General features: G+C 48.8%; 2 long non-coding RNA genes across 2 annotated transcripts in view; both read right to left on the bottom strand.

Moving 5' to 3' along the window:
- Positions 1-3,934: 3,934 nt before the first annotated feature.
- On the bottom strand, positions 3,935-6,906 carry LOC132488726 (uncharacterized). The gene is made up of 4 exons (XR_009531805.1): positions 6,654-6,906; positions 5,913-5,963; positions 4,247-4,561; positions 3,935-4,124 (listed from the first exon to the last, which is right to left on the bottom strand). It is a non-coding gene; the product is annotated as an uncharacterized LOC132488726 (long non-coding RNA).
- Positions 6,907-16,979: 10,073 nt separating this feature from the next.
- Positions 16,980-18,024, bottom strand: part of LOC132488698 (uncharacterized) — an 85,178-nt gene continuing 84,133 nt past the window's right edge. The window contains exon 7 of the long non-coding RNA XR_009531802.1: positions 16,980-17,133. This is a non-coding gene — a long non-coding RNA (uncharacterized LOC132488698). The remainder of the gene's footprint in view (positions 17,134-18,024) is intronic.

The raw sequence follows: 18,024 nt of genomic DNA, 5'->3' as shown, positions 1-18,024 counted from the left end.
TGATATTATCTAGGAAAGACATGTGGAGGAGCCAGGTCTAGCGGAGTGAGTCCCTGTGATGTGCATAGGAGAACCACTAGGTTGTTAAGAATTTTATACCAACAGAAAGAGCCATCTTGGACTGAAAGGGACAGATAAAGGACAAAAGGAAAGAAGGATGTCAGGCTCCCCAAATTCTGCAGGCAGGAAGCAGACTGATAAAATTCCCCAGCTTCAAACACATGCTACCCTTCATGACAAAGGAAGGATAACTCTGAAGACAGAGCCTTGAGCCCAGACGTTGGAGCCGCAAGACCAAAGGGCAGAGCTGAGAGCTACAGAAAATTATTCCCAGGTCTTGAAACCTGATGAAGTTTGCCCGGTTGGCTTTTGACATTGCTTGGAACTAGCGATTTCTTCTTTTCCTTTTATTTTTCTCCTTTTGAACAGAAATGTCTTTAATTGGTATCCTATGCTTTTCTCCCTCCTCCCCATTGTATTTAGGGAGCAGTTACCATGTTTTCTTGTTTCACAGGTCCACAGATGGAGAGAGATATTTTTCCCCCAGGATGGATCACACCCAGAGTCTCACCCACACTTAATTTAGATGACTTAGATCATGAGATCTGGAACTTCTGAACTGATGAGATTTACATGAGATTTGGTGCTATATAGTGTTTGGAACTTTGGTGATGTTGAGATGGGGTAAACACATTTTGCGTGTGAGATGAGCGTGAATCTTTGGGGGTCAAAGAGCAGATGTGGTAGGCAAAATGCTGGCCCCCAAAGATGTCCATGTCCCAATCTCTGAAACCTGCAAATATGTCACCTTATATGGTAAATGGGATTTTGCAGATGTGATTAAGTAAAGGCTCTTGTGATAGGGAGATCATCCTGGGTTATCCACATGGGCTCAATGTAACCACAAGGATCCTTATAAAAGGGAAGCAGGAAGGTCAGAGCCAGAGATGGGGATGTGATGAAGGAGTCAAAGATCAATGTCATGGGAGGCCATGAGCCAAGGAATTGGGCAGCCTCTAAAAGCTGTAAAGGCAAGGAAATGGATTCTCCTCTGGAGCCTCCTGAAATAATACAGCCCTGCTGATACCTTGGTTTTATCCCACTGAGACAAATTTTGAACTTCTAACCTCTGTAACTGGAAAACAAAAAATGTGTCTTGTTTGTTTTAAGGCACTACATTTGCAGTAATTTATTACAACAGCAATAGGAAACTAATACAATCCCTAAACATTTCATATTTTTATCCTATTGTAAATGGAAATTTTTATAGTTCAGTTTCCATTTGTTCATTTCTAGTATGTAGGAAAAATGATTTTTATATATTGTTCTTGCATCCTGTAACCTAACTAAACTCAACTACTAGTTCTAGTAACTCTTTTTTAGACTCCATAAGACTTTCTACAGACACAAGGATGTTGTTTAAGAATAAACACAGCTTAACTTTTTCCTTTCCAATCAGGATGCCATTTATTTTTTTCTTGCCTTATTGCACTGGCTAGAACTGACTACTTAACTGCCTACAATGTTGAATGGAAGTGGTGAGAGTGAACATCTTGACTTGTTCTTGAACTCAGGAAGGAAAATGTTCTGTCTTTACCACTGAGTAAAATGCCACCTATAGGTTTTCCATAGATGACTTCATCAGGTGAGGAAATTCTTGTCCTAGGTTTCTGAGAGTTTTAATCAAGAACAGATATAGGGGCATTTCCCTGGTGGCACAGTGGTTAAGAATCCGCCTGCCAATGCAGGGGACACGGGTTCAAGCCCTGGTCCAGGAAGATCCACATGCCACGGAGCAACTAAGCCCATGCACCACAACTACTGAGCCTGCGCTCTAGAGCCCGTGAGCCACAACTACTGAGCCCACCTGCCACAACTACTGAAGCCCACACGCCTAGAGCCCGTACTCCGCAACAAGAAGCCACCGCAATGAAGAGTAGCCCCTGCTCTCTGCAACAAGAGAAGCCACTGCAATGAAGAGTAGCCCCTGCTCACCGCAACTAGAGAAAGCCTGCACGCAGCAAAGAAGACCCAACGCAGCCATAAATTAATTAATTTTTTTAAAAAAGAACAGATGCAGGATCTTGAATTCTGCTTTTTCTTAATCCATTGATATGATCATGTCTTATTTAACCTATTGGTAGAATGAATTACAATTATAGATTTTCAACTTTTAAAAACCTTGCATTCCTGGGATAAACCACTTTAGGTCATGATGTGTTATCTTTTTAATATATTGTTGAAATCAGTCTGATAGAATATTGTTAATTTTTGCATGTATGAGGAATATTGGTCTACAGTTTTTTCCCCCAGTTTTGCTCAAGTTCTGCATTGAGATTCCACATCTTGAGATTCCACAAGATGATGGTAGGCAGCCTCCTAAGACATGACAGATTGAGCTTTTACAAGAGGTTCATAGCAGTCAGGACTCTTCATTCTGAAAAACTTGAAACTGGAAGAATTGTCACAAGGACTCGTCTTTTGATCCTTCAGTCCAAGTGGAGAAACCAGGAGACCCTTTCCACCAGGGCAGCATCAGGAGCGATTCTAACATTCTTGTAGGCTGGTGGATTTGGACACTTAGAATTTAGATTGAGATAAGTATATCTTGCTTCACAGTAGAAGGAAGTTATTTAAAATACCCTGTGACATCTCCATGTCACACCCTGTCAGTGGCTCTTTCATACAGCCAAATGCATAACAGTTTGAAAGGACGAAAATGTTCACTCATATCTTCCCCCATTCTTCACTCCCTGGCTTTACCTAGAGAGGAAGAGAAAACAAATGCCTGAGTAAGTACAGTTATAGTTACTATTTCCTAAAAAAAATTTACTCTCACTTTAGGGCTGTTTCAAACCTTTGCAAAAGAAAGATAATCTCCTTGGCACATAGTAGAAACTCAATAAATATTTGTCAAGTAAATTAGAGAATAGATACATGAGTAAGTGAACAAAAGAATCACCTTGAAGATGTCCCACTTGGGAGGAGCAGGTGTCAGTTCATGAACTTTCCAAGGGAGCCCTGAGCAGGCTCAGGGAATCTGCAACACCCACACCCGACGCCTGATAAAACACAGAGTGCAAGTGGGGCTGTAGGCATACGTGCAGTTTTTTAATTCTCGTTGCAGTCTATGACCCAGAAAAGATTAAGAATCATTTCCTTGAGGCCTTTAAATATGCTGATGAATGAAACATAAACAATATTAATTTGCTTCCCATGGCCAAGTTTCTGGCTTCTAAGGATGGTCGGACTCTCAGGACAGCCTTGGTGGCTGTACAAGAGATCTCCCAATCTCTGAGCCCCGCAGCAGAGCTTCATTTATCGCCACTCCAAGTGCACAGTTAACTTCCCAGGCAGCAGACCCTAATGAAGCAAACCAATTAGGAATCCATTAGAGCCTTGCAGAGGGCCATTAATCCTCCCCACAGCAGGCCAGTGAGAGCACGGGAGGTTTTCCCAAGGAAAGGACTGAGCCTGGAGACAGTCATTTGTTCCCTTCAGAGCAATCCAGCCCCCAGTGGGGTGGGGACAGGGGAGGCTGCATGTGTCCCTGTAGGATGTCACAGCAGAAGAAGGGGCATGAGGAAGGAAACGAGGCACACTGCTAGGCCTCCCATCGGCTCTGTTCATCTCCCGAGGGGACCCGAGCTTGTTTCTAGAGGTCCATGGAATTTTCTTAGTTTCCATTAAATCCCTGAATTGTTGAGACTGCAAGAAATACACTGGGCTCTGAAAGGAATTAAAAATGTGGACACGTGAATGCAAGAACCAAATTGTGTTCTCTTGCAATTAAAAATAACAGATATGGACCATGGAGATGGGTAAATGGCTTACTGGGATGTGTTCAGGTGCCCTGGAAGTCCATTAGCATGAAAAGGCTCCCTCCTTGACTGCCTTACCTTTAACGACCCTCTCAGAATGTCTGCTGAGGTATCAGGACACACACCCCGAGATAATTCCCTGGAAATAGTCTGCGTATCAGAGAGCTGTCCACACTCCCTGGACGGGCTTCTCTAGACACAGAGGCTGATCAGAAGGAGGGGTACAGTCAGTGTCCCCTGCTGAAAAGTAATCTGTGAGCAACTCCCCTCTGCTGGGGTGGTGGGTGGAACTGGGGTAAACTTCTGGAAAGCACAAAGGAAATACACATCAAAAGGGACGTGCATACTGTTTGTACCAGTTACTTATTGCCACATAATAAATCATCTCCAACCTTAGTGGCTTAAAACAGCAAACATTAACTCACAGCTCCGGTGGGTCAAGAGTCCAGTCATGGCTTGGATGGGTGCTTCTGTCTCAAGGCCCCACACAAGGCTGCAATCGAGGTGTCGGCCAAGGCCCCAGTCTCATCTGAAGGCTCAAGTGTGGGGGAATCCTCTTCTAAGCTCACTTACATTGTTGTTGGAAGGATTCATTTCCTCACCAGACATTGGGTCAAAGGTCTCAGCTCCTCACTTGCCATTGGCTAGAAGCGTCCTTCAGGTCCTTGCCGTGTGGGCCTCACCATGGTGCAGCTCACAACATGGCAGGCTGCTTTGTTCAACGCAAACAAGCAAGAAGCCTGCGCAAGATGGAAGTCAGTATTTTGGTACCCTAATCTTGAAAGTCACATCCTATCACTTTCACTGTATTCTGTTCATTAGAAGCAAGTCACTAGGTTTCAGCCCCCTCTCAAGGGGAGGAGGTTACACAGCACAGGGATATCCGGAGGTGGGAATTACTGAGGGCCAATTTACAGCCTGCCTACACACCCTTGAGCCCTATAACTCCACTTATTGGAAGTTACCCTAAAAGAAATAATCAGACAAGTACAAAGATGTACAGTCAACACCGCTGTTTAAAATAGTGTACAACTAGAATCCGTCTGGGCTGGCTGATTCTGTTACAACATGTTCAAATGACAGAATACTGTGCAGTCACTAAAACACAACATAGAAGGACATTTATGCACATGAAAAAACATTTGAGATATAATATAAAGTTTAAAACAGCAGAACACGGGACTTCCCTGGTGGTCCAGTGACTAAGACTCCGCACTCACAATGCAGGGGGCCTGGGTCCGATCCCTGGTCAGGGAACTAGATCCTGCATGCTGCAACCAAGAGCCCACCTGCCGCAACTCAAAGATCCTGAACGTGGAGACGAAGATCCCGCGTGCCACAACTAAGACCCCGTGTAGCCAAATAAATACATAAGTGAATAAATATTTTTTAAAAAGCAGAACACAAAATCCTATGCAATATGATTCCCATATTCAAATATATAGAGGGAAAATAATAAAAGAAACCTCTACTTTTTAACACTTTGAAGTATCTCTGGGTAACAGGACTATGCATGATTTTCATCTCCTTCTTTATACTTCCTTGTGTTTTTATAATTTTCTACAATAAATAGGTATTACTTTTATCACAAGAAAAGAGAATGCTTTTTTTTTTTTAAATAAATGGGGATGATAATCACACTGATCTGTACGGCTGTTGTGAGGCTGCAGTGAGATACATGCATCTCAAGTACTTACCCCAGGGCCTTCAAATAAACTTGATGAGATTGTAGCTGATAGTTTCTAAGCATATTTTTTTTTTTTTAGATGCTGGGGATAGGAGTTTATTAATTAATTTATTTATTTTTGCTGTGTTGGGTCTTCGTTTCTGTGCGAGGGCTTTCTCTAGTTGTGGCAAGCGGGGGCCACTCTTCATCGCGGTGCGCGGGCCTCTCACCACCGCGGCCTCTCCCGTTGTGGAGCACAGGCTCCAGACGCGCAGGCTCAGTAGTTGTGGCTCACCGGCCCAGTTGCTCCGCGGCATGTGGCATCTTCCCAGACCAGGGCTCGAACCCGTGTCCCCTGCATTAGCAGGCAGACTCCCAACCACTGCGCCACCAGGGAAGCCCAAGAATGCTTTTTTAAGATTTACCTTCACTGGGTGGTAACAACGTCACACTTTCCACATTTGTTCTCTGCAAACCTGAATGACAGGGGAAGAAAAGAAAGATGTAGCAGACGCAGCCCCAGTACTTGAACTGGGCCCTGAGGCTGAGGGAGAGGAGACCAGGCCTCGGGCCACTGACAGCTATGCCATGCCATTGTGCACATCTGAAAAAGCACCCCTCTGGGAGCTTGGTGAGCCTGGGGGTAATTTAGAAAAAGGTGCCCCCCCTCTCTGAACAGACACAGCCCCGACCCAGGGTACACAGCGTGGCCAGCAGAGCGTGGGCCGGACTTCAGCCCCACTCGCCTCCCCAGCCTGGCACCCTTGTTCTTGTCCTGTGGCCTTGCCTACCTGAAGGTGAGAGGCAAGTGGGCAAAACCCCAGCTTCTGGGTGTCGCAGGCTGGCTCACTTCTCACAGTTCACCTCGCCCCACTCCTGCCCTGTGGGCAGCTGTTCGTAGGCCAGACGCCACCACTTCCTAGACCTGGCCACACCGGTTAAGTGGCTGCCCCGAGGCCAAAGGGCCAGGAAGGAGAGCAGGGAGCTCTCAGAGACTCGTCCCTCACCTCCAGCTCCATCGCCCTCTCCACTCCGAGCTGCACTCATCTTCTAGACAATCCTGATGCCCCAGGCCCTGTCTCAGGCCTCATGGGCTCAGCTGCATGCTTCTCCACCGGGCTTCCCCGACTCCGCCCCTGGCCCGAGCTTCCTCTCCTGCTTCCCACCTCCTCCATCCAGTCGACAAATCACAAACGAGCCATCAGAGACGGGGCCTCGCCGGTCCTGAGTATTTGCTCTGTGCCACGGCAGCTGGGGCTTCACGCGTGCTACGTCATCCTCAGCAGGCGTTGTCATCCCGACTTGCCATGAGAAACCTGAGCCTCGGGAAAGGCAATGAACTGTCGCAGGCCACACAGCCAGGAAGGGAGGGACGGGGCTGCGACTCAGAGCTCATCTTGCTAGTCCACGCACGATGCCTCTTTTTTTTTTTTTTTTTTTGCGGTATGCGGGCCTCTCACTGTTGTGGCCTCTCCTGTTGCGGAGCACAGGCTCCGGACGTGCAGGCCCGGCGGCCACGGCTCACAGGCCCAGCCACTCCGCGGCATGTGGGATCTTCCCGGACCGGGGCACGAACCCGTGTCCCCTGCATCGGCAGGCGGACTCTTAACCACTGCGCCGCCAGGGAAGCCTGCGATGCCTCTTGATATTTGTTCCACAGGGAGAAGAGGGAGGAGAGAAACACGGCTATGTGTTAGAAACCCAAGCATTTCATCTGTTAATGACATGTAATAATTCAAAAGCAAGCCTGAGGGCAGAAAATCCCCACCGACCGTGTTTCCAGGGACTGGGAGAATCAAAAGGCTAACCTGACCAGCAGGGCACAGACCCCGTGTGGTCTCCAGGCCCGCTGACCTGCATTCTTAGGGATCAGAGACAGGAAAGGTCACCTCCACAAAGCGGGTGGCTCTCGGGACCCAGAGTATCCTGGGAATGGACACTCACCGGGCTTCTCCAGCCTTGACCTGGTCATGGGAAAAGCTTCCAAACCTCCTGGGGCACAGCCCCGGGTGGCTGAGGGGCCCACGGCCCGGCTGAAGCAGAGGCCCCATCCCACCGGCAGGCAGCCCGCAGGTGGGTGGGTGCTGCAGGGGTCCCGCTCAGAACAGAGAGCCCCCGTTTCAGGACAACGAAAAGAGTCTGACGGTCCAGCATGGAGGGAGGAGGGTCAGCCACCACTTTGCACCAGCCTTAGAGATTATTACTTCCCAGATGGGGCCTCCATCCTGGCTTCCCAGCATGCACTGGGCTCAGGAAAAGCATCCCAGCTTATCGGGAGGATGAAGGCGGTGGGAGGGAAGGAGAAAGAAGCAGATTTTTCAGTACATGCCATGTGAGGTGTTTGGTTTACATTATCCCATTTACCTGCCCACAACTCTGGGAAGTGGGCATTCATTCATGTTCTTCCTATTTTCTAGAAGAGGAGGCTGTGAGTCTGAGACAGGAAGAAGCTTGCTGGCGGTCACACGGCCAGTGAGCGCTGCGTTTAGGCCCAGGCCTCTGAGGGGAGCTCCTCTGAGGGGAGCTCCAAGCCAGCACACCCTGGCTCAGAGCCTAAGGTGGCGATCAGCAAGGGAAAGGTCCTGTCATCACTGGCTCCGCTGCAGGGGAGCAGGGGACGTGCCAAGCTGCCTGGATCCCCCCTCATTCTGTCTCCACTTCACCCGAGTGGGAGCTGGATCCCAGAGCATCCAATTTCACACAGCCAGTTAGGACGTGGCCATCTCTGTCCTCTAGGTAGGTGACTGAGGCAGGGGGCTGGGATGGTCTGGCTCCCCGGCCCCAGTCCCTGCTCAACCAGTAAATGGCAGTGGACTCAGGGCAGCCCCTCCCTCTCTCCGCTTCCATTTCCCCACCTGGAAAACGGTGCAGGCTAAAGGAGACGTTGCTGCAGCCTATAGCCTCGGCCTGCCATGATCCTCCTTCAGTCTAAAAGGTTGTTGGCTCTGAACCCGATTAGGATAAATCCATTTCAGACAATGTTCGTCCCCCGGGGGCTCTGTTCTCCCCCATACGCCTCCCATTTGCCTGTCGTCACCCGAAGGAACCACTTACTGAATTACCAAGGAGGAGGCCAGCCGGTCAAGAGAGGGGAAATGGCAAAAACCAATCTTAACAAAAAGTATTTGAACTCCCAATAAAATGTCATCCCTTCCCATTGGCAGATTTTATCATTTTTTATTTAAGCCCCGTGCAGCCAAGCACGTGGACAGGAGCTCGCTTCTGCCCCAGATAGAGAATAACAGGGGCCCTGACCTGGGGAGCCCCCAGGAGGGTGAAGCGCCCTCCACAGGCCGTGATGGAGGGCACACTACAGAGCTGGTTCCTGCCAGCCCTCCAGGATGCCTGAACCCCCATCACTGGAAGGAGAAATTACATTTAACAATAGCAACAACGACAGCGGCTGTCATTTCTTGAGCGCTCGTCATGTGCCAGGTGCAGAGCTCGGCCCTTACACACCTTGTCTCACTTAGTACCCTGCGAGGTGGACACTCTGATTATCTCCATTGTATAGAGGAACAAACCAAGGCCCAGCAAGGATAAGTAACTTGCCAAGACCTCATAGGCAGTCGAGAGCAGAGAGGGCTTTAAACCTGGTGTGTCTTGACTCTGGTGCGTGTGCTCCTAACCCATTGTCACTGGCCTTTCAGGGGAGGCGTGTGGTTAAGAGTCTCTGGGCTCAGGGGTCCTGTGAAAAATGAACCCATGTATTCATTCAACAATCAGGAAGCTTTGATCACGGACTGGGTAGTAGGTGATACCAAGGAAAAGTTTAGGATGATGGTGACACAGTTATGTAAGGAGAGATCCAGGGTTTTAGAAATGTCCACTGGATTATGTAGTGATGTCGAGACACGGTGTCTGGCATTTGCTATGAAATCCTCCGGGAAACAAGGAAAACAAACTGGGCAAAAATCCTACTAATTGTTGAATCTGAGTAACGGCTGCATGGGGCTCATTGTATTATTATTTCTACTTCCAAGTATGTTTGAAAACATTCATAAGTATGTATTTTAAAACACATACAGGAGTTCCCTGATGGTCTAGTGGTTAGAATCCAGTGCTTTCACTGCCGTAGCCCAGGTTCAATCCCTGGTCAGGGAACTGAGATCCCACAAGCTGCACAGTGTGGCCAAAAAAAAAAACCACACAGAACATCATTCGTCATTAGGGATGTGCAAATCAAAACTACAATGAGAAACCAGCTCACGTTCATCAAGATGGCTACTATCCCCAAAAACCAAAGAAACAAACAAAAAGAAGAAACTAACAAGTGTTAAAGAGGATGTGGAAAAATCCACACCCTTGAACATTGTTGGTGGGAACGTAAAATGTTACAGCGGCTGTGAAAAACAGTACAGCAGTTCCTCAAAAAATTAAAAACAGAATTACCACATGATCCAGCAAGCCCACTTCTGGATATATATCCAAAAGATGTGAAAGCAAGTTCTCAAAGAGATATTTGTACACCCATGTTCATAGCAGCATTATTCACTGTAGCTAAAGGTGGAAGCAACACATATGTCCATCTATGAATGAATCGATAAACAAAATGTGATATATCTATACAGTGGGCTATCATTCAGCCTTTAAAAAGAAGGAAGTTCTGATACAGGCTACAATGTGGAAGAAGCTGGAGGACAGCATGCTAAATGAAATGAGCCAGTCAAGAAATGAAAAATATTGCTTGATTCCACTGATACAATGTATACCTAGAGGAGTCAAATTCACAGAGCTCCAGTTTGGGAGGAAGAAAAAGTTCTGGAGTTGAATAATGGTGATGGTTGCCCAGCAATGTGAATGTACTTGATAATACTGAATGGTACACTTAAATATGGTCCAGATGGTAACTTTTATGTTTTTGTGTAATTTACCACAATTTAAAAAAAGTTTTTAAAACACGCACATACACAAAATGAACCATTTTGCTATGTGCCCATGTGAACGTTCTCCAGAAGCTGTTTGAAGTAGAAAAACAGGCAAATGCAGTACCATGTAGTTAACTAGATGCATAGGAAAAAATTCTGTAAAGACACGGAATTATCTTTCTGTGGTTTTCTCTGGGGAGCGAGACGGAGGCGGCTGGGAAGTAGGAAACCTGGACTTTCTATTTTGTAAGTTTTTATGCTATTTGAACTGTTGAAACAAAAACTATTCTATGCATTATCTTGGTAATAAGTTTGATTTTTTTTTTTTTTTTTTTTTTTTTTTTTTTTTAGTGCAACTACGGTCCCTGGGACAGGAAGTTATCATCAACCCCAACACGTTAGCAATGACTGTGGGATAGATTCGGCCCTGACCTCTGGCCCTGGAGGAAAGACGGGGATGGCTCTCTCTGTGTTTCTGGGTGAAGGAGAGGGAGGGGGGGTTATGAGGGGACTGGGTCTGAGCAGGGAGCCACATGAGGCCTCGTTGGATCCTGCGACTGTTTGTGCAAGGAAAGGGCTCTGGATCATGAAACAGGAGCATTAACAGAGGGGAAGAGGAGCCCCTGGGGCAGCCCCACCTGAGCATTGGGGCAGGTGGGGTGAGACGCAGCCCTGAACCCAGCCCAAGGCCTGTGTGTCAGTCCAAGCCCTGCAGTCTCCAAACCCGGGACCCAGGAAGCCCTCAGACATTTCATTTATAAAATATAAAGGGTCATATCTGCTCTCAGACCACCAGGATAATTTTTTAAAAGAGAATGGATAACAACAGTTAATATTTATCATGCTCAGAATATGCACCAAGCCCTATACTAAGAGCTTTATTTGTATCAGTTCATTTAATCCTTATTAAACAGCCCTATGAGGAGAGAGTACCGTCATAATCCCTATTTCACAGATGAGAAAACTGAGGCACAAAGAGACTGAATGACTTGCCCGAAGTCATTACACAGCTAGTAAGTAGCAAAGTTGACTATGTGTCTGGAATCTGGCCTAACAACCATGTGCCAATGGTGCCTCTCAGTGGAGACTCTATGACTCAGGACTCCACTGGAAGGAAGCGACAGAAACCCAAACAAGCAAGCTCAAACATAAAAATATATATATAAAAAATATCTTGGATGGGCTTCCCTGGTGGCACAGTGGTTGAGAGTCCGCCTGCTGATGCAGGGGACACGGGTTCGTGCCCCGGTCCGGGAAGATCCCACGTGCTGCGGAGCGGCTGGGCCTGTGAGCCACGGCCGCTGAGCCTGCGCGTCCGGAGCCTGTGCTCCGCAACGGGAGAGGCCACAACAGTGAGAGGCCCGCGTACCGGAAATATATATATATATGTATATATATATATATATATATATATATATATATATATATATATATATATATATATATATATATATACACATATATATATATATCTCTTGGATAAAGAAAAGGAAAACTCTAAGGTCCTGCTTCAGGCACAGCTGGATCCAGGTGCTCAAGTGATGTGTGGAATTCGCCTCCCTCCATCTCCCACTCTGCTTTCACCCAGGCAGGCTCTATTCTCAAGCAGACTCCCACGCGGGTGGCAAAGAAGTTCCCATAACTTTAGGCTTTGGTTCCACCAGTCTGGCAACCCCCACAGAGCAAGGGATTCCTTCCAATTAAACTCCCAGGTTTGGGTCTCACTGGTTGGGCTCGGGCCACATCCTCATTCCTGAACCAAGCCCTGTGATTTGAGGAAGGCCTGGGTCTGAGTAGAAGAGGGGGGTTCCCCAAAGGAAAATTCAGGCCATTCCTGAAGAATGGATGATGGCCACTGGGCAGGTAGAAATGTCAGCAGTCCCTTCGATGTGGAAGTGCTTAGAATTCTGCCAGGCAGGGTCAGACATGGGAATTATTACTATAGGAGACCACTGTATGCATGGCATCTGCCACAAACCCAGGCTGAGACCCCTGAGTCCAAAGAGGGGTTGGCAGGACATTACTGTTGGTCTGGCATCACCACACACATTGGCTGGTCTCAGAAGGATCCAGAGAGCAGCACGGGTCTGCGGCCCTGGGGTCTGCATTCCCTCCCTGGTTCTGCAATCCCTGGCCGTGTGGCCTTGGGAAAGTGGTCTAAACTGTGTTCAGCCTCAGTTTCCTCACCTGAAAAATGGGAACTACAAAACGTCATGTACAGGATCGCAGTAAGGATTGCAAGAGAAAAGGATCTGGGTGCCTGGAACCATCCCAGCAAACCTCAGGGGCTCAATGAATGATTTTTTTTAATATAGGAAATCATTTAATATAAATCTCAGTAATTACTGTAATGCATTGAATTTTTAAGTAAAATTTTATTCTGGAATACATTGAGATTTGCTGAAAGGCTGTTGGTCAATACCAAAAAACCAACACTGGTACATTATTATGAGCTAAACTACAGACTCTACTCATATTTCACCATTTCTTTGTTTTAGTTTAATTTTTTATTTTATATTAGGGTACAGTTGATTTACAATTTTGTGTTAGTTTCAGGTGTACAGCAAACTGATTCAGTTATGCATATACATATATCCATTTTTTTCAGATTCTTTTCCCATACGGGTTATTACAGAATATTGAGTAGCATTCCCTGTGCTGTACAGCAGGTCCTGTTGATCACCTCTTTTGTATATGGTAGTGTGTATATGTTAATCCCAAACTCCTAATTTATCCCTCCCCCAACATCCTTCCCCTCTGGTAATCATAAGTTTGTTTTTGAAGTCTGTGAGTCTGTTTCTGGTTTGTAAATAAGTTCATTTGTTTCATGTTTTTTAGATTCTGCATATAAGTGATATCATATCAGTCAATGACTTTTAAGAGGTCGCCTGCCAGCTGCTGCCCCCGCCCCTGGAAGGCCCTTTGGGCGTCTGAACTGAGGACCAGAGGACTTCAGGAAAGCAATTCCTCTTTGCTTTAGCGGTTGGCAGACTTTAACGAAAGGAGATTAAATAAAAGCCAATACTGGGACTTTCTTACATCTTTTCCAAGGCACTTGACCCAGCAGTGGTGCAAACGCAAAGAGCCAGTCCTGCCAAGGCAATGGATGGATGGCAAAGATTAGCTCGAGGGTCCCAGAGGCCCGGGGCCTAGGACGCACCTCTGCTCTGGGGTCCCCCTGAGGCTGTTCTGAGAGGGGATGAGGGAGACTCAGCGGCGACTGTAGAAGTACTGTGTCACCTGTAATGCCTCCAAAGAGGATGCCACAGGACCCGCAGCCCTTGGGGAGCAAACAGGCACGCGGTGCCTTCTGGGTGACTTGAAAAGGTTAAGAAAGCCTCCCTTTGTGCAAAATGTGAAATAATGTAAATGTCCCCTTTCAAAGGTTTAAAATGTGTCATGAATTCCATAACTGCGAGTCTGCTGGCTAAATGCGTCATAAACTGGGCTTTCTGTACTGCCCGCGTCCGCGCCAACAGAGCTTCTGCATAATAACGCCCTGCCCTCCATCCACGCTGCGGGAAATCGGTCTTGAATTATTCACGCTGTGGGTGTCACAGTAGCTTAAAGAGTGGATGGTCTTGCTGAAACATAATCACCCTGACTTGGGAACAAGCAGCTGTGCTCACGCCTGCTCTCCGCACGTGCCAGGCACCCCGTAAATCACTGTGGGGAGGGGCAGAGGAAGAGGATGGTTGAAATCAGGGATCCCAGGCCACCTCCAGCCCAATTCCTATCTGGAAATAAAGCTTTATTGGGTCACTGATTTAGGTACTGGCTACGGCTTCTTCCACGCGACAGCAGCTGAGTGGAGTCGCTGAGACAGAAAGGAACAGCCTGCAGAGCCTCAAATATTTACTACCTGGTCCTTTCCAGGAAAAATGGCTGACTCCCGGTTTAAATAAAGTCAAGCACGCTTCTTTCTTACAGGACTTCTCAGGGGCCTTTAAAGTGAACTGCCACACAAGGGATTTCCCAAACCTATTAGATGGAGAACCTTCTCTTCCCTGGGGCATCTCGCAGGTCTGGGGTCCACGAGCCACACTGGCCACACAGGCCCCACTGTGGCCTGAACACGGCATCCCGGGACTGAGGTTACAGGAGCAGGAGGATGTCGTGATGAGTCCCCCCCGGCCCCCAGCATCTGAGTGACCAAGAGGAGATTTCTTTTCTTTTTTTTTTTTTTTTTTTTTTGCGGTACGCGGGCCTCTCACTGCTGTGGCCTCTCCCGTTGCGGAGCACAGGCTCCGGATGCACAGGCTCAGCGGCCATGGCTCATGGGCCCAGCCGCTCTGCGGCATGTGGGATCTTCCTGGACCGGGGCACGAACCCGTGTCCCCTGCATCGGCAGGCGGACTCTCAACCACTGCGCCACCAGGGAAGCCCCCAAGAGGAGATTTCTGAGATTCCTGAACTTGCCTCTCAATCCCTCCTGCCTCCCCCGACCATGAACTCTAGGACACCTCTGTCTGTGCGCCCCCACATGTCAGCTCCACGCACTGTAGCCAGGAGGAAAGTGCAGCCCAAGGCAGGAGAGCGAAGGTCGCCCGCTTGGAATGCCCACAAGCAATGTCCTATGGGAGGAAGTCCAGCTCTCGGGTCAGCCGTCCTGCCCAGCTGTGTTTGCAAAACTGGAACCATTCACGGAGAGCAGCCTGCAAACCTGAGTCACTGGTCCCTCAAATAAACAAACAAGGCCGCAGACCCAGACACCAGCTCTCTCCCTGGAGCATTGCCTGCCCCCTCCAAGGGCCTCAGACCTGCCTCTCCCAGCCCCAGGGCACTGAGCCGGCAAAGACGGGCAAGTGGAAGCAGCCGCTCCTTCCTCCAGCCTCAGACCTCAGGCACGTCCGGCCATGCACGCCACACCCTGTGCAACCACTGTCCACATCCCCGATGTAGGCCCGGGCAGCGTGGCAGAAGTGCCCACACGCATCGGGCAAAGGATCAGGAAAACCCAACCTCTGCCCCGGGGGGCTCATCAGCCAAGGTGAAAGGAATCATGGAGGAACAGGCAAAGTGCTGTGAAAGAGGGGAAATCCAGGGAGGCTTCCTGGGTGGTGATGGCTCCTAAGAGGTGCCTGCATAGAGGGTACTGACCAGGGAGACTCCAAGGGCAGAAAGACATACCAGAGAGCAGGACAAACTGCCCAGGACAGGGAGCAGTGAGCACAGAGCATTCTGAGGAGCAGTTTGTTCCACGTCTGCTTGAGGGCAGCCTCATGCACTCTGAAAAACCCTCGGCCGGACAGCCTGGTTGGGGACGGGGGTGGCAAAGGTCCTGATGGCAGGAGGAGAACTGCTGGCAGCAGAGAGGGCTGTTAGGACCTCTGAGTTGGGCATCAGCATGATCAGAACTGGCTGCTCATGTGAAAGTTCACTATTCAACCCGCAGAGGGTGTCAATAACCCTAACGACAGCAAGGTGTCCGCTGCCGTTTGTGCGCACGCGCGTGTGCCAGCGAATGAGAAGCACTGTGTGTGCTGCTTCCTTTTATCCTCACGATGCCTTCAGGAGGTGGGTGTGACCCTTATCCCTGCTTTCCTAAAGAAGAGGTTCAGGGGGGCTTCCCTGGTGGCACAGTGGTTGAGAATCCGCCTGCCAGTGCAGAGGACACGGGTTCGAGCCCTGGTCTGGGAGGATCCCACATGCCGCGGAGCAACTAGGCCCGTGAGCCACAACGACTGAGCCTGTGCGTCTGGAGCCTGTGCTCCGCAACAAGAGAGGCCGCGATAGTGAGAGGCCCGCGCATCGCGATGAAGAGTGGCTCCCGCTTGCCGCAACTGGAGAAAGCCCTCGCACAGAAACGAAGACGCAACACAGCAAAAACAAATAAATTAATTAATTAATTAATAAAGTCCTACCCCCAACATCATCTTTCAAAAAAAAAAAGAAGAGATCCAGGGAGGTTAACTTGCCCGTGGCCACCCAGCCAGGAAGCGTCAGGGACAGATGTTTGAAGCCAGACTCTTGACCGCTCTTCTTAGCCTCTTCCTTGGGGGGAGAAAGAAGACCCAACATGCTGGGCTGTGAGCTGTGCTCCAGGGCTGCTGCTGAATCATTTCCTCCAGACGGTCCCACTGAACGCTGCATGCGAGCATCAGGAAGGAGGACCAGCCAGCCCTGACTGTGGTGGCCTTCCTGGAGCTGCTCCTTGGCCAGGCTGGGGGCCTCCAGGAAGCCACTAATGTCAGCCAGTCTCAATCCCCATGGCCTGGCACAGAGCCCGGCACAGAGTAGGCATTCAGCAAATAATTGTTGAATGAACAAAGGGTTGAACAGCTGTTTGTAAATGCCTAAAACACACACCATGGCAACCAGCTTTCCTCTTTAATCCATGTTAAAAGAAAAAATGAAGCTCTCCAAATATTTGCATGATCATAATCCATCTTGAAGTTCAAATATGTTCCCCCAAATTACCCACCATGTCTGATTTCAAAGAACTTATATTCTTGTAGACTTCGGCTTCAAGATGGAGCATGCCAAATCCTGACAGTCAGGACAAGAGGAGATGTTCAAAAGGACAGCAGCCAGCCCCTGACAGCTCTCCGGGCCCCAGGGAAGACACGGGAGGGGAGAAGCCGAGTCTCTCCTCCAGGCTGGCGGGGCTTACGCGGTGGCACCAGCTTCTTGGGTTTCCCCATGAGCTGAACATTCTTTCCACTAACCCAGGAATCTGATGCAATAAATCTCAGGATTACTGATGGTTCCTCTACACCAGGTGTGGGCTTATTGGCCAAGGATTCAACATCTTATTCAAGGTGATCTAACTACGTTTCTGGAGAGAGAGAGAAACAGAGGAAGAAGAATGAAGGGCACACAGCCTGTCCCTGGAGGATAGGCTCATGGGAGATTTGGGTTTCAGAAACAAAAGATCACGTGTTGCCAGAGACCTGCAGCTGCAGGACCCTCGATGGGACCCTTCGGTCCAGCTGTGCTAGCATGGGTGGGACAGGAAGGGGTTGGGAAACACAGATGAGCCAGTCGGGTGAGGCCCCTGCAGAGCAAGATGGCCTGGGTTCAGGTTCTAGTTCTGCCACTTGCTGGCTCTGTGACCTTGAGAAAGTCACTTAACCTCATGTGTAAAGTGGGAATAACAATAAAACCCAACTTGCAATGTTGCTGTGAGGATTATAAGTAATTATACATAAATGGCCTTTTTTTTTTTTTTTTTTTTGCGTTACGCGGACCTCTCACTGTTGTGGCCTCTCACGTTGCGGAGCACAGGCTCCGGACGCGCAGGCTCAGCGGCCATGGCTCACGGGCCCAGCCGCTCCGTGGCATGTGGGATCCTCCCGGACCGGGGCACGAACCCGCGTCCCCTGCATCAGCAGGTGGACTCCCAACCACTGCGCCACCAGGGAAGCCCTAAATGGCCGTTTTTGTGCCTAGTTTATTATAAAGGCTACTGCCCCACCTCTCCTTCCATCATCTCTGCTGAAGTTTCCTCTTATTAAAGAAGAAAAAAATACATGTACATGTCCAATAATACCTGGGCCAGGGACTTCGTGTAATGTCTCAGGCTGTCAAGGAGACTTAAGTGGAGCTGGCAGGAACTCCCCACGGAGGACACTCACCTCCACACTCCAGGGACGTGCTTTGCACTGGAGTTTATTCTAAGCCACGCAGATTCTACTCAGACCACCCATTTTGCCCCCCATTCTGTCAA

The sequence above is a fragment of the Mesoplodon densirostris genome, chromosome 1 (genome assembly GCF_025265405.1).
Source record: "Mesoplodon densirostris isolate mMesDen1 chromosome 1, mMesDen1 primary haplotype, whole genome shotgun sequence".
Classification (NCBI taxonomy): domain Eukaryota; kingdom Metazoa; phylum Chordata; class Mammalia; order Artiodactyla; family Ziphiidae; genus Mesoplodon; species Mesoplodon densirostris.
The sequence above is the reverse complement of the archived record's forward strand: the minus strand, read 5'-3'. Positions and strand labels throughout refer to the sequence as shown.